This window comes from Echinops telfairi, unplaced genomic scaffold (genome assembly GCF_000313985.2).
Source record: "Echinops telfairi isolate 266 unplaced genomic scaffold, ASM31398v2 ScPeMD7_5592;HRSCAF=6446, whole genome shotgun sequence".
NCBI classification, from domain to species: domain Eukaryota; kingdom Metazoa; phylum Chordata; class Mammalia; order Afrosoricida; family Tenrecidae; genus Echinops; species Echinops telfairi.
This window is the reverse complement of record NW_022109491.1, coordinates 17,066,075-17,080,811: the sequence shown is the minus strand read 5'-3', so window position 1 is coordinate 17,080,811 and position 14,737 is coordinate 17,066,075.

The window sequence follows — 14,737 nt, the reverse complement described above, 5'->3', positions numbered from 1 at the left end:
CCCTCTGCAAGGGGATCTCCAGTGGCCTACAAATGGGCTTTGGGTCTCCACTCCGCACTCCCTGCCTCATTCACTATGGTAAGGTTTTTTTGTTCTGATGATGCTTTATACCTGATCCCTTTGACACCTCGTGATCACACAGGCTGGTGTGCTTCTTCCATGTGGGCTTTGTTGCTTCTGAGCTAGATGGCTGCTTGTTTACCTTCAAGCCTTTAAGACCCCAGACACTATACCTTTTGATACCTAGGAACCATCAGCTTTCTTTGCCACATTTGCTTATGCACCCATTTGTCTTCAGCGATTGTATCATGGAGGTGAGCACACAATGATATGATTTTTTGTTCTTTGATGCCTGATAACTGATCCCTTCAGCACCTCGTGATCACACAGGTTGGTGTGTTCTTCCATGTGGGCTTTGTTGCTTCTGAGCTAGATGGCCACTTGTTTACCTTCAAGCTTTTAAAATCCCAGATGCTATATCTTTGATAGCTGGGCACCATCAGCTTTCTTCACCACATCTGCTTAATCACCCACTTTGTCTTCAGCAGTTGTGTTGGGAAGGTGAGCATCATAGAATGCCAATTTAATAGAAGAAAGTATTCTTGCAATAAGGGAGTACTTGAGTGGAGACCCAATGTCACAAGGCCTCTTTAAAGTGTTGAAAAGCATGGAGGTTACTTTGAGGACTAAGAGGCAGCTGATCCAAGCCATGGTAGTGTCAGTCGCTTCATACGCATGTGAACGTTGGACACTGCCTAAGAGCGACTGAAACCAATTCAGTGCGTTTGACTTGTGATGCTGTTGAAGAATCTTGAATGTACCATGGACTGCCAAAGGGCCAAACAGATCTGTTTAGAAGTACAGCCAGAATGGACATTAAAGGCAAGGTCAGTCCGACTTGTCTCATGTACTTTGGACATGTTATCAGGAGAGCCCTGTCCCTAGAGAAGGATATCTTGCTCGGTCAAGTGGACGGCCCATGAGAACGCAGGCCCTCAACAAGACAGAATAGCACTGTGGCTGTAACAGTGGGCTCGAACACAGCAGCGGTTGTGGGGATGACACACTGCACAGTAGTGTTTGTTCCTGCTGCACATGGCTTCTGTGTGTGTCGGAACTGACTGGACAGCACTAACAATAGCAACAACAGTAGGTTCCACTCTGGCTCTTTCTCACACCATTTAGCTAAGTATTGTTTTAAGACATGTATCTCCAACAGATGGAAAACTTGTCGAGGGATTTAACACATCTACTAGATTCAAAAACATTTCGGTGAAGAAATAGAAAACCCAGTACTTCAGTATTTATGTGAAGCTTGCAAAATGGATTTCTTTCCAAGGGCAGAGGTCAGTGCCGTGATAGTGCTGACAATACATCAGGATGTTATAAAGTCACGCAACAAAATATTTTAGAACCTAATGACGCTGACCTTCTCGCCCCATGTGCTATGTATGCATCTGACTTAATCTTGTAGGATTTAATGCTGTAGATTGTTGCCCCATGCAGTTAATTTTAGCCCATGGTTCTTTTACTATACACATTTTTTTTTGGCCATCTGGACCCACCAATAGGATATATTTTTTAATCACTTTATTGGGGGCTCATGAAACTCATCACAATCCATACATACATCAATTATGTAAAGCACATTTGTACCTTCGTTACCCTCATCATTCTCAAAACATTTGCTTTCTACTTAAGCCCTTGGCCTCAGCTCTTCATTTTACCCCCTCCTTCCCTGGTTCCCCCTCCCTCATGAACCCTTGATAATTTATAAATTATTATTATTTTGTCATATCTTACACTGTCCGATGTCTCCCTTCACCCACTTTTCTGTTGTCCACCCCCCAGAGAGAAGGGCACATATAGACCCCTGTAATCGGTTCCCCCTTTCCAACCCACCCTCTGTCTACCCTTCCGGTATCGCCACTCTCACCACTGGTCCTGAAGGGGTCATCCGCCCTGGATTCCCTGTGTTTCCAGTTCCTATCTGTACCAGTGTACACAATAGGATATTCTTAAGATGTACTTTGGTAATGATTGAGTATTAAAATTTAGCACACATTGGGAAGAGCATGCTGTCATAACTAGTGCAATTCTGAATTCGTGCACTCAGATTCCAGACACCTTAGAAAGCGCTGCCAAGGACTGGAAACACAACGAAGATACCAAAAGCACAGCTGAAACTATCAAGAAAATTGCAAACACTAGATGGTGTGCTTATGTTGGTCGTGGGCAATGATACACTGCAGCGTTTCCCTCAGCTGAGTCAAACTTGCCAAGATCCAGAAGGAGATTTGAAGGCTTGCGCAGATATCTGCTAGTCACTCACAGGGCCTTTATATAAATTCAGGGAAGATTTTGAAAACGTTGAAAACCCAACAAAGGCACTGCTTTGTCAAATCCTCATGGTCAAGTCACAGACCATTACAAAGGCCCCCAAAAGACACCCGTCCACGAGGAAGTCCTCCAGCAGTGTCGCCAGGGGCCGTTTCACACACGTCCCTGATCCACCTGACTCTTGCCTGGAAGGAATGGAGAAGACGCAGGGAATTCTTTTCAATGGATTTTCAGTGGAGTTCCCGTGTCACGTAAGGTGGACGTACCTGAGGAAGAGCACTTGAAGGCGTCCCTGGCTTATTCTGGTGACTCTGATCTGAAGTTTTATGGATAAGTGAGACAAGGTGATTCCGGTGTGAGAACAAAGTCTGCAGATTCAGGAAAGATGGATCTCAATCATGTTGGAATACAAAGGGGGCTTCAAAAAGTTCATTTGAAAATGGGATTTTGGTAAAGTTAGACGTCAGACAGTATAAGACATGACAAGATAATAATAATTTATAAATTATCAAGGGCTCATGAGGAAGTAGGGGGCAGGGAGAGAGGGGAAAAATGAGGAGATGATACAAAGGGCTCAAGTAGAAAGCAAATGTTTTGTAAATAGTGATGGCAACATATGTACAAATGTGCTTGACACAATGGATAGATGTATGGATTGTGATAAGAGCTGGATGAGCCCCCAATAAAATGATTTAAAAAAAGAAAAGAAAAATGGAACTTTTAAATTTTGGAAACGGATTGTGGAAGCAATTTTACAATTCTGCTTGTCGTGACTGTACTAGGAATGACATGACCTATCTATTACCTCCAAGTAATAATAAATTAAAAGAAAAAAAAATCCCCAAATCCCAAACATAGATCCAGGAATGGGTTTGGGGCTCACATTAAATCCTAGCTCCAACTTAGGAACAATTCGTTCTGACATCATGGCCCTGCTTGCTACCCTGTGAAAGGGAACACAGAAGGTATGGGTGTTCTAGCAAAATACAGGGAAGACATTAGATGGTGCACGGCTAAGCAGCCATGTAAGCAAGACGTCCACCAAGTCCACCTGGAAGAAGCACACCATCATCAGTCACCGAAGGATTGTAAATCATATCATCAGAAGTCGAAGGAGGGAATAGTATCAGAGCCTAAATTGTGAGAATCTGTTTTGCAGAGGGTTTTGGATGACAGTGGGAGCCACAGATTCATTTGTGGGAACTACACAGGAAACAAGCCCGGGATGAACTCCCTCTATCCACACTAGAGGGATGGGAGGAAAGGGGTTGAGAAACAGTGCATTAGAGAGATTAGTATGGAGGATCAATGGGACAAACCTGACTTGAATAGTTAAAACTTTGTCAGTAGATTCTCCCTCTGCTGCCCTTGGATCTGATCTGATTTTCAACATTAGCTGCGCTTTTGTTTTGTTTTGTTCGCTCATATTCGGGTGTACCTCAGAGGCATTAGGTCATCAGAGGTCAGCCTCTTGAAGTTGTGTGATATGTTTCTCTGATTATTTTGTAACTGAAACTCAGGACTGATGACCCTTAGGGACAGCAAGCAGGGTTTCTGGGCCCGGGGGTAAGGTGGTGGTGAAAGGGAGACGATGTCAAGGCATCCAGGAAGAAAATGAATGCTTGGAAACAGATTGTGGTAGCAATTGTACAATTCTGGTCGATGTGATTGAACTATGGAACGATATGACTATATATATTAACTCCAAATTAATAATAATTACATTGGAATTTGAATGTAAAGGATCTTTCCTCATGAACATTTTAACGCTCCCTTGGTTCTATAATCAAGGATAAAACACAATGGATATTTTCGAATGGAGCAATTGCTTTTAACATCTTGCTAACTTTAGTGATCACAAACTGCACCACAAAATGCTCCTTTTCATCCCTGAAGAAGCTAAAAAAGGTCAGCTTACAAATGAGTCAAGGATGATCCTATCTGTTATCTTTATTATATATGAAATAGATACTACTAGTTGCTTGATTGTGATAAAATCATTGAAGAATGTTTAAGAATAATGAAGAGAAATACATGTTTTTAATTATGACATGTTAGAGATGAAATATCTATCTAAAAATAAAATACAGTCAGTTGCCGTGAAATTTGTTTCTGGCCATTAAATTTTCTTTTGTGACATCTTTTCATAACAATCCATTCATAATTATGGCATTTATTATGATGCAAGCATAAGAATTAAAACCATTTAAAAGAAAATTGGTGAAAGCCATTTTTATGTTGCTGTGGGAGATGAACAGAATTTTACCATGATTGCTGAAACAATTAAGTCTAGTGACTTGTTTCCTTTGTTGTAGAAAATATGGAGCATTGTAAAAAATTTCAGAGCCTCGCCTCCTCTAAAAAAAGTATAATCCAGTTCATCTCATTTCATTAGAATAGCTTACACCACTCTGGCACTAAATTGCTACTACTATCACTGCTTTTCATTGCGTTAGGCAAGTGTGCTGCACAAGACCTCTTTAACGTGTCGGGAAGCAAGGATACTACTTTGAGGACTAAGGTGTGGCTGACTCAAGCCTTGGTATTTCCAATTGCCGCACGTGCATATGAAAGTTGGATGTTAAATAAGGAAGACCAAAAAAAAAATCAATGCATTTGATTTATGGTGCTGGGAAAAAATACTGGTAGTCCCAATAGACTACCAAAGAACAAGCAGATGTGTGTTGAGAGAAGTGTAGCCAGAATGCTCCTGAGAGGCAAGGATGGCCAGATTTGGTTTCAAGTACTCTGAACATGTTGTCAAGAGAAACCAGTCCACAGAGAAGGTCATCATCCCATCATCCTTGGCAAAGTGGAGGCAAAGCAAAGAAGAGGAGGACCTTCAACAAGACGGATGGAGGCAATGGCTGCGTTGACGCGATCAGGCATAAGTGCAACGTTGAGGATGGCGCAGGACTGGGGAACGTTTCGTTTTCTAGTACATGGGTTGCTATGAGTTGGTATCAACTCGATGGCAATGAACCATAACAATAGTTACTTTTGAAAGGAGTGACAGCATGGTAGCCAGATAAAAATGGAAAGAAGTGTGAAAAATAACAAAACAACAGCGAAAAGAACTTGTAGCATGGATGGCCACAAAATACACAGATATACAATGCACTTCCCCTTTAAATCAGGGGTTCGCAACCTCCCTAATGCCATGACCCTTTAATACAGTTCCTCTTATTGTGGTCAGCCCCCACAACCCACCATAAAATTATTTGTGTTGCTACTTCATAACTCTAATTTTGCTCCTGTTATGAATCGGGCAACCCCTGTGAAAGGGTTGTTCAACCCGCCAAAGGGGTCACCACCCACAGGTTGAGAACTGCTGCTTTAAATGCATGACTTATCAGAGGAGAGGGCAACATAGAGAGACAATGTGTCTCTCTCACTCTCCTTTCCATTGAATGGATGCCAACCCTGAGGAGAGCTACCCTTCTGAATTTCGGAGACTGTAACTCTTAATCGGGATTTTTTAAAGCCTTGCTTTTCTCCCTGAGAGTGGCTAGCAGTTTTGAACTGCTGACCTTTTGGATGGCAGCCCAGCTTATAACTACTATCTACTATCATACCAGCACTCCTGAGATCTTGTTTAGGGCCCTCATATACTTTTATCAAACCCAACGTCATTGTTTTCAGAGAGGTTTGCACTTAGTAGGTATTCAGCAGGGGGCAGTGTGACACAGTGGTTAAAATCTTAGATAGCATGGTCTCTCTCTGGGCCCTCTCTTGCTCATTTGCAAGTAAAATAGAGTTCATCAGTCTTTTCACAGTGAGCCTTGTATGGATTAAATTAGCTAATAGATCATTAACTTGGGCTCAGAATAATGGTAGCTTATTTTTGTTTCTAAAATCATATCTACCTCCAACCTAGAAATATCTTCTAAACTTCAGCCTTTTATATATTTACCTACCAGCTCCAATTGTCCACAACTTAACTCATGACTCCCCAAACTGGTATCCAGCCAGTGCCCCTGATTCCTTCAAGGAAGTAGTGTCCAAGGAATTTTGAAAACGTTTAGTGTAATCCATAACACCTCCTTCTTCCACGCCCCTGCTTGCCAAACTAAGTCCTTATAATGTTGCCACCTAGAAAGCTCCTAGAATTGACCTCTTCTTTTGAATGCCTTCTCCACACACACGATCCGAGCAGTGATGTTCTTTTCTACCTTGCAAGACTACAGTGAAATCCTGTCTGTCTTCCACATACTGTCTTGGCGTACCCACCCCAGTCTGTTACTCACATCTCTGAAAGAAGACTCTTTCTGGAACCTGGATTTCCCATCCAATGCTTGAGATCTGTGATGGCTTCCCAGTGCTCTTAGGAGGCAGACTCTCTTAGGAGGCCAAACACCCTCAGCTCCTCCCTGGCCTCAGCTGAGCAGTTCCATCTCCTGTCCTCCTCTCTGGCTTCAGTTCCTAAATCCTCGTTTCACTTCCTCAAAGCCCATCTCTTCCCCTGGTCACAGGACTTAAGTCCCAGCTGGGCCATCCCTCGCTGGGCCTTGGACTCCTTCGCCTGCCCACCCTTCAGAGTGGCTCTTTCTTAAATAGGCTCTTGCTCTTGTTCGCCTGTTCTTGTGGCATCCATTCTTTTATGAGCAGGTACCACTGCTGCGGTGCGGCATCTATTTTTATTGTTCTTTGATTCATCCATGCTGCTCCCTCAAGGGATATACACCACCAAGATGGAATATGAGACAGACACATGTGCAGGGGAATCGTGCTTGCTTACCTTTGCATCCGTATTGTTCATACAAGGATTCATACTCTCTATATAGTTGTATGTGTAGGAGCAAAATACATGCCTCTTGCACCCTAAGATTCTTTCTTCTCGGGATCTCTTGGATCTACCTTCTTGTAGATCGCTTGAATGTAGATATCTTGGATCTACATGTTATTGTTGTGTGTGTCCTGGCAGTATAAAACATCCTTGGATGCCTATGTTAGGAAACATTGATTGAAAACGCATATCCAGGGCCACCGGAGGCACTTGTAGCTGAGAAAGCATTCAGTCCCGGTGATACCTGTTGACAGGCAGGAGCAGAGGTGATCGCTGGACATGGGTAAGAAGGGGAGATGATTACAAGTGTGAGAAATCCAGAACTCACGCCTATTCAGCATTCTAGGCTCCACATGAATTCTATTTCACTTGTATATATAATCAAAGCACCATAGGGAAGAAGCTTTTATTTTCACCTCATTTTAATAGTATAGAAACTGAGGCCCAAAGGGATTTAAACAATTACTGAACACGGTGCATCTCATATTTGTAGAAGCCCAGTCTCTGACACAGACAGACCTATTTTAATCTGCTCTTAACTGCACAATGATTCCCTGAGAAGTTTTCAGGAAATACACATTCCTAACCCTCAAAATCTCCAATTTATCTGATAGCAAAAAACAAAATTCTCCCAATGAAGTCAAAGTCTCATCAAGGCTGTCTATAAATTTGAGCCAACAAGTCTTTATTTCTGTGATGTATTCATCTAGGAAATAAATCATACATTCAAACCTATGAACTAGAAATATTTTATAGAGTATTTGGGGGCAAGGCCACAATATAGGATACACAGGACCCAGGACTAACTCATAGACTCAGTTAACCACTGATCTCTAACATCAGGGAATTTTTCTAGATTTGTTTTGCTAGTATTCTCTTTGATAATGCCAGCTATTTAGTGTTTACCATGCAATTGGACACTACACAGACACTGCTTCCTGTAATCTTTACAAGATACTTTATATGAGCTGCCCCCTATAATATTTACAGGAATGCCATTCTACATGCTAGAGTTGAGAAAATGAAGATTCTGATAAGTTAAAGCCTTGCCTTACATCGGGGAGGATCCAGGATTCATAATCAAGTATCGAGTCCTAATCCTGGGACAAAACACCATCCATTTCTGGGTTGGCTGGCTTCTGCCCAGCTCAGGGATCATGCAGGTCTTTCCCACCTTGCATGGGGCTGGGCTGGAAGGGAGGAAAGGGAAGACGGTTCTCGGTGAAGAGTGTCGATGTGAGAGAATGGGCCTTGGCCCCGGGTTGCGGTTGCTGTTGTCCAGGGCTGTCTAGTCGGTTCTGATTCACAGCAGCCCCGTGTCCACCAGAAGGAAGCACGAGCCCATCCTGCTTGTGTCCATTTGTGAAAACGGCTGTGTAACGTGCCCAGAGCCTTTTTCTGTTCTTAAGTCTTTTCTCTTTCTACATTCAGAAGAGCAAGGTCAGACAGTCTGATCTTCCTTCCCCCCGCCCCCCACTATCATGACCCCAATTCTACCTGACAAATCCAGCTCGACCAGGGGATGTACACTGGTACAGATAGGAACGGGAAACACAGGGAATCCAGGGCAATGATCCCTTCAGGACCAGTGCTGAGAGTGTTGATACCAGAATGGTGGAGAGAAGGTGAGGTAGAAAGGGGGAACCGATTACAAGGATCGACATATAACCCCCTCCCTGGGGAATGGACAACAGAAAAATGGGTGAAGGGAGACGTCGGACAGTGTAAGATATGACAAAATATAATAATTTATAAATTATCAAGGGTTCATGACAGAGGGGGAGCGGGGAGGGAAGGGGAAAATGAGGAGCTGATATCAAGGGCTCAAGTAGAAAGCAAATGTTTTGATAATGATGATGGCAACAAATGTACAAATGTGCAATGGATGGATGTATGGATTGTGATAAGAGTTGTACGAGCCAGCCCCCAATATAATGAGTTTAAAAAAACACACAAATATCATTGTGGAAAAAAATAATACTTTTATATATGAGAATTCCCATGGGTCAAGGCAGACTGTCTGATCTCGTTCTTTTTCGGAGTTAGAAAGACAAGACACTTGGAGAAAAAAAAATAGACCAGTTTTCATGAATGAAAAGGAAAGCACAGTTGTCATTTTCATTTAGTACCATGAAGTGTTAAGTCAAAGATTAAGAAGCTTGACTTACACTTTTGAGCTGATGTGGGAAAGCTATCTTAAAAGGTGAGCTTAGGATATTTGGAGAGGGTATAATTTCTGTGCTTGCTGTAGGCACTATCATTCACAGATACACTTCTGCTTGTGGTGACATGGTTGTTGAAAGGTTTCAGGGACCAATGGAGCATTTGCCTGGAGGCTGTATGAGATCCCCTTTGGGCAGGAGTTTCTCTGATCTTGTTATCTGCCTTAAATCTTCCAGCACTCACTCAGCAAGCAAGGCCTTGATCATTTACAGTCACACGAGGAGATATTTCCAGGAATGATTTCCCTATAGCATTTTAATAAGTACTCTATAAATAATAATTTATCGAATTGCCTTCTGTGTTAGAAAAAGAATATATTAAAGGAGCCTAGCTAATTGAAGCTGGCAGTTAAGTTCCTTGAATCGAAACCAATCAGTTTATCTACATGACTCTAAAGATTTGGGATGGAAACCTGCTCATTATATTTCAATTTCCTGATACCCAAAGATCCAGTTGTCACAATCTATTGACCTGGCCTTCCAGGGAACCTGTGTGCAACACTGACTTGAAAACCCTCTGATACAATTAAAAATAAGTGGGATCAGAAAGAACCTCAGCTCCTCTTTAGCTGGGAGTTGCGAGAACCGGAAAGATGCTGAAAGTTGCGTGCCCCAAGTCAGCAAGATTGCAGGTTGTGACTGGGAGGAACTCACATGGTGAGTTGCCAGTGATCCCCTGTAGAGACCTGGGGGTTCAGCCTCATGACGAACAGAGCAGCTTTTCCCTCCTCAAAGCATCAGTTTGGATGATAACTTACATGTCATTAAAGTCACCTTGGTATCCCCGAGTGGCATACATGGTTAACGTGCTCGGCTGCAGTTCAAGTCCGCTCAGAGGTGTCTCAGACAAGAGAGTTCATGCTCTATTTCAGGAAAAAATGGACCACTGAAAGCCCTTTGGAGCCCAGCTCCCCCCGCCTTCCCCCCCTATCCGCCCTGCCACACATGGCCCCCTACTGAGTACCAGCTTCAGGTGGCAAGAGGAAATGCGGAGCAGGAAGCAGACCAATGCTCAAGAGGAAGCCAGTTCTCATCCATACCCTCTGCCAGGCAGTAATGTCACACACGTTCCCTCCGCTCAGCCTGGCTGCGGCTGTCTAGGGAGCATCAAACACTTAAGGGCTTCATTGTGTCTTTAGTGTGTCTTTCCACCCACAAGGGGCACGACTTGACAGAGAAAGATTTTACAATCAGACATATGCAGTAAATATTCTTCTGAAGATTTTGATTTAGCTAATAAAAAGAAGGTGGATTCCAATCAAGCCATTGTGGGGAGGAAAAATCTGTCTAACCCTTCTTTAAGATTTAAAAGCGATTAACATGTTGAGCCTTGGGATAAGTTAAGCACAAGTATTATTTTTATATGCATGTAAGTCCCATAAGGTAGATAATAGCACTCCCTCACCTCCATCTTACACTTAGACAAAAATGCCATTCAAAATGATTTAAGCAACCTGCCTTAGATCCCATATCAAGCAGATGATAAGGCCAATACTATAAATCAGGGGGTCTACCCCCTGATATTCCAGATCACAATTTTGATTTGAATAAACCACTGATTTATACCAAACATCCGTTTATAAATCATCACACCTTCACTGAGCTCAGGGGCCTGTTTCTCAAGAAGCTTGGCCTCCTGGAGAGAATGGTCACAAGTCCAACGAGGATGAACATGAGGCTGTGTGAACATGGTTGGGGAACTGTCAACCGCTCGGGAAGGATGCAGAATCCACTTAAGGAAATCATGGAAAGTTTTTTGTATGAAGAGACATCAGGATAGATTAAGATTAGTTTTGAGAGGTGACAGTTATCCCTGCTCTCTAAAGCCCCCCACTCGATTCTCTGTCCTGTGTGCTCCCCTCCAAGCAGACCCTTTTACTCCCCTCTATTCGGCCATGCTCTGTCTACTTCAGCGAACCCAACCATGATTCTCAACCAAATCTCCTTGATGTTTTATTCATCTAATTCACTCTTGTTACACTCAAATATTACTTCTGGAGGAAGCCTTCCATGATGTCCTGGGTCAGGTTATTCCTCTCTATCATGAAGGACCATCGAAAGACAAGTGACAGCAATGGTTGAGTGCTCAGCTGCCACCCGGAAAGTTGGGGGTCCAAAGCCACCTGGCCTCTCCACAGGGCAGATACCTACCTGGTGATGTGCTCTCGTACATATGACTGTCAGAAAGCCCAATGAGTCAGGTCTACTCGATCACACATGTTTGCTGTAAGGCAAAACTCTCTAGACAGACACATCAACAACCCACACTCGCGTGTGCCCACCTCTCTGCCCAGTGCTGGGTACACAGTGTTGCTCTCAGGTGCCACTGAGTCCATTGTGACGCATAGAGACCCCGGGTGCCACAGAGAAGCAAACGGACAACACAGCCCGATCCTTCACCGTCATACGGTTTGAGCTGGGGCTGCCGTTGCTGTATCAATGCATCTTGTGGAGGGTTTTGCTCTTGTCCACTGACCCTCAACTTTATCAAGAATGATGTCCTTCTCCAGGGACTGCGTCCTCCTAATAAAATGCCCAAAGTATGTGGGGCCAAGTATTACTACCCTCGCTTCTGAAGAGCATTCAGACTGTACTTCATACGAGACCGATTTGTTCATTCTGCTGATCGTCAATGGCATATTCGACATTCCTCAACAACGCTGTCATTCAAACGCACAGCAAGCGCAATAAAAATGAAACCATTGGGAAAAAGGTGGGTAGATTGTAGAAATGCAGCTAGAGGCGACAGGACAAGTCCAAAGACTCTTTCTAGAAGGTCCTGGGAAGAATAGAGGCCGAGGCTGGAAAGATAATATGGAAGGCAAGAGGGAAAACGATTTCTGGCGTGTGAGCAGGAATCTCATAAACAAAGTAGAAAGAGACCTAGACTTTCAGATCCAAAATTGGGAAGATCCTCTGGGTCCATCTAATTCAAAAGATCCCCTGCATTTCCCAAGCTTTCCTTGAAAAATGAAAATGTTCCCCTGTCCCTCTATTATTAACAGGAGTTTCTCCTGGATTAGAAAAAGATCTGGGATAGAATTGCATTCTGTCAATCAGCCAACCATCCACCAGATGAGTAGTTGGACATATTCTGCTTAGTTATGAGCACAGAACCCAAGGACCAAGGGAAACCAGACCCCTTCCCAAAGCTAGAAAGGTCAAGGGGCCAGTAGAAGCACAGAGACTTGAAGCAGATGATAAACCTATTGTGGTAAATACAGTCTCCTCTCCGCATTGCCTCACCTGGATCTTTGATGGTATAGAATTAAGGAGTGATTCTCCTTATATGTGAATACATCTACCATGTCTTCCCAAGTCTTGCCTATATAGTCTTCTGATCTGAAGCAATTATTTAATATTGACTTCATTAGTACTTAGTAGCCAGTGATAATTTGGAGTCGTAGTGGTGTCATGGTTATGTTGGGCTGCAATCCACATGGTCGGCAGTTTGAAACCACCCGCAACTATGAGAGAGAACAAATGGGCTTTCTACTCCAGCAAACAGTTACTGTGCCCGAAACCCACTGGGGGGCGGGGAGGGGAGGGGTGTTAGGAGTCAGCATTGATTGATGGTAGTTAGGGTTTTTGTGAGTGATAATTTAATGAAGATCCATGAATTGCCAATGTGTTTGCTTCTGATGTAGATGCCTACAAGGACATACCTTCTTATTAATGTCATCTTTAAGGGAAGCATGTAATAAACAGGCACAATGGGAAATCCATGTTTATTCTATATGTAAGAACATAAAGAACCATTCATAGTTCTCCATTATGAGTTAAAAGGAGGAGTCTTGGGAACTGGAGTCTCTACACTTGGAGAAAGTGTGACACAATAATTCTTCATTCCTTCTGTCTTAAGAAATGAGTGGCTTGTTCAGGTCTCAATATAAAAAAAGCAACTTTAAGGCAACATTTTATTAGAAACATAAGTTTTGTTTGAGAAATTTAAAATTCCAGAGTTTATTTTTCTTTGGTGTTGCTGCAGAGAGTCAACAGGAATTGAGATTTTTTTTCCCCTTGAATTTGTGCCCACTTATTAAACACACATGTGAGCTAGATTCCTTGCATAGGTGTAAAAGGGACTAGGGTGGGGAGGTGCAATTCCATCCACTGACCTGTTTCCCTGCCCTCAGGACACTTTCAAACAGCTGTGAGAAAAAGGAGTGGGGGGAGGTAATTTAGCAACTCATATCCAGATGTTCATTTCAAACACACCCTGAACAACTTTTGCATGGTTTATTTCGTTTTCTGAAACCATTTTTCACAGGCCTGTTTTCTCAGCTGGGAAACTTCTGGTGTAGTGTTTTCAAAAAAATATTGCGTTTGGCATTACAAGGAGAAAAAAAAGAGAGAGAGAGCAGCTTTTGAGACATTCAAAGGACAATCTGTTTGCCTTGGTCTGCAGAAGTGGGACTACAGGAATGTAGGCATCTGTACCACCCAAAATATAGGTAGAGAAAAATTCCACTTGCACGTTCTGTTTACACAAAGCTTCTTTAGCGGGGAGTTTTATGCTCTGCCATCTTTTAGATTGGCCTGAAGAGCGAGAGAACAGAAACTTGGCTAGAGATGAACAGCGTCTATGGGAGAATACACCAGCATGTACACCCCTCCAGACCCTGCCTTATGATACCACACACAGTAGTCCGTTTTTCACTAAACTCTATACAATGCTAGGCTTACCCACAATCTGAGGTAAGAAGGGAAAATCCCGGGGAAGCAAACAGCAGCAGCAGCAACAACAACAAAACTGCTTTGGATGTGGATGGGGTTCCTGGGCAGATGCTGGCAGGGGTGTCACCTCCCAGGTTGGTCTCGTTCTCATCCAGACCCGGGGCATGACAATGCACTGTTTCATGGGCCCGTAGGAGTTGGATGTCCAGGATAGCCCATCATCCCTGACTGGTGTGGAGCGCATCTCCTGTCCAAGGCCTGCTTAGTATAGTTTTCAGGTGGACTCAGACCTGGGAAGAGTCTCAGGAAGGGGTTCATAACCCAAAAGGATGCCTCCAAAGGGAACACTCTGATCTGTTTCTTAAAGATGAGAAATCAAGTCATGAAAATCCATGGGAACAGAGCAACACCTGCATGTGGCTAAGACAGAAATTTCAAGGAATCTGTAATCCCATGTAAATGTTAGGTGAAATTCGCCTTCTCCACCCACAACATTCCTGAGGTTCATTAACCCCATTCTTAGAATTGAGCTCCTAATTCCTTACACCAGAGTGTTCACATGGGGATAGAATAATACTCCATGTGCTGTGTCTCATAAGATGTCTGACATAGTATGATGCTTACCTTCCCGACACAACCGCTGAAGACAAAACAGATGAACAAGCAAATGTGGTGAAGAAAGCTGATGGTGCCCGGCTATCAAAAGATATAG